Source organism: Silurus aristotelis (assembly GCF_946808225.1).
Source record: "Silurus aristotelis genome assembly, chromosome: 19".
NCBI classification, from domain to species: domain Eukaryota; kingdom Metazoa; phylum Chordata; class Actinopteri; order Siluriformes; family Siluridae; genus Silurus; species Silurus aristotelis.
In genome coordinates this window covers 23,916,529-23,919,028 of record NC_139592.1, presented here as the reverse complement: position 1 = coordinate 23,919,028, position 2,500 = coordinate 23,916,529, and positions in this window count along the sequence as shown.

Here is a 2,500-nt window from a genome sequence, read left to right as displayed (position 1 = left end):
CTTTCCTTGAATATCAGCTAAAGCACATTATACTGTACTGTAACAACTGTATTTTATTGTAATGAATCTCTACTAAACCTACAATACAGCACTACAGAATTACAATTTTATGCTCAAATATACATATACAATACTTATACTATACTACACAACACTATACTATATTATACTACACTTATACTATATAACACTGTAGTGCAGTGCACCATCATACATTATACTGTATATCAGCTTCATAGTGTGGTAGGACAAAACTAAGTGGACTCCTGTGTTAGTCGTGACCTCCCCAATAGTGTGAATTTAACCAAAATCTGAACATGTTAAATTTTTCACCAATAAAAACACAAAGGCTTTTTTTTTTTTTTTTTTTTATACCTTTTTTTGGGTGAAAATAAATGCATTTTACCAAATTCATAATTTGCATTAGGGAGGTGAAGACTAATATAGGAGTGCACTTAGTTTTCATGAGGGTGTGATGAAAAATACTTTGTTTAAAAATATTTAATTTATTGACATCATTCTAAATCAATAACCTTAAATAGCATCAAGTTAAAAAATGAAGAAAATAAAAGTGTAGTTGTGAAAATGTATTTTTTAATTTAGTTCCATTAATGACCTAATTGTTTGTGGTTGCTTTTAGAGTTTTTAAATTTTATTTTTAATAAAGAAAATCATAAATAAAGATCAATAAAGAACACAAAACAAATTATATAAATCTTGCATCCAATAGACCCCACTTGTAATGTCTTTATTCCCCAATAGAGGGCTGCGCCGCACACTTTGAGAATTACTTGTATAGTGTAGTATAGTGTAGTTTAGTGTAGTATAGTGTAGTATAGTACTGTGAGGCAGAGTATAGTGTAGTTTAGTGTAGTATAGTGTAGTTTAGTGTAGTATAGTGTAGTATAGTACTGTGAGGCAGAGTATAGTGTAGTTTAGTGTAGTATAGTGTAGTATAGTGTAGTATAGTACTGTGAGGCAGAGTATAGTGTAGTGTAGTGTATTGCGATGTCGCTTAGTATAAAGACTGTATTAAGAGGACACACATTGTAATTTCCAGAAGCAACAGACAGCTGAAGATAAATGTTTTTTCTTGAAGCATATCTGTACATCTCTACAATACTGTACAATAAAACATCTGCTCCATCAAACCACATCTTTGCACAAACATCAGCCAGGTAAAATGGAGTAATATTACTGTTTTGTTTAGTGAAACCTGAATAAAATATAAAGATACAGTAAAGTTCATATAGAGATCTTCTTGTGGTCCAGTTCCAGGATGGCAAACTTTTGCAAATTGCTGGACACGTTGCCCTGCACCAGAACTTCCTCTGGGAACATGAAACTGATGAGGTAGCGAGAGGCAACAACAGAAACAGCAGCGTTGAGCTTCTGAGTACATCACAAACAGACACCTTCACATCCCCATCCAGCTGCTCCAGATTCACTACTGTCAATGAGGAGAAGAAGCTGATTAGCAAAGATTAGTAATATCTGGGCAGCTGCCCCCCAGAGTCTGGCTGAAAGAACAGAAGGGGTTAAGGAGCTTAAAGAAAGAGGTTCAACTTAGTTTTTGCCGTATATAAAGTTGCTGTGAAAAAAAACATCTGTGAGGCATGCCTTCCAGTCTTTACCTTTCTCACGCAGGTCATGTTCAAGGTACGTCACCTGAGCCCACTCCAGAACTCTCTGGAACATTAACATTTACCTCAGAAGTTTTGATACACTACCAGAAAAGACTGCACTAACAAGCTAAACAAATTCCAAAATATTTAAAATGTAAATAAATTCCACCATGTTGAAATGGTGAGTACAGTAACTGCAAAAACCTGAAAGAAGTCTCTCAAATTGTTAATTTTACCTCAGAAATATTAATAATTACTTTTAAAAAAAACAGCTTACAAATAATATTACACTGTTATGGTACTTAGCATCAATCACGCAATTCCAGAAAGTTCCTCCATTTTGAGGAACATGTGGAACACTTAAAAACCCTAACTGTTTCTGATGATGGATGAAGGCTTTTGCACTACTGGTGTAGGATCTCCCTCATGGTCCAGTGTCTGTGTCGGGATGATCTTCTTTAACGTTTCGCTACTGAAAGAGCATTTCCCTTACAGCTCAACGTGGTGTGGAGGTTAAGGCAGACTGCTGGGGCTGATTCTGAGGAGATGCTGATGAGCATTTATGTTGCCAGATTGACAGTAAACACACATTCTATCCAAATCACCTGTGTATTACCTGTTGAAAATCAGGAGAACTTTTTAGTGGCAAGACTTTTAGCAGTAGCCATGATGGTATGAGCCGAGGGACAATGAGAGGTATCTTGGCTTTAGAGAGTGTGGATCTCTGAACAGGACATGGACAGATTCCTGATCTTCTCAACCTACGATCAGTTTCAGTAAATACAATAGTCAGTACATGCTCCACATTACCACATTTCATTTCTGGAAAAATAAAGATAAAATGTGTAAAAATATATTGATGTTCCTCCTCACTA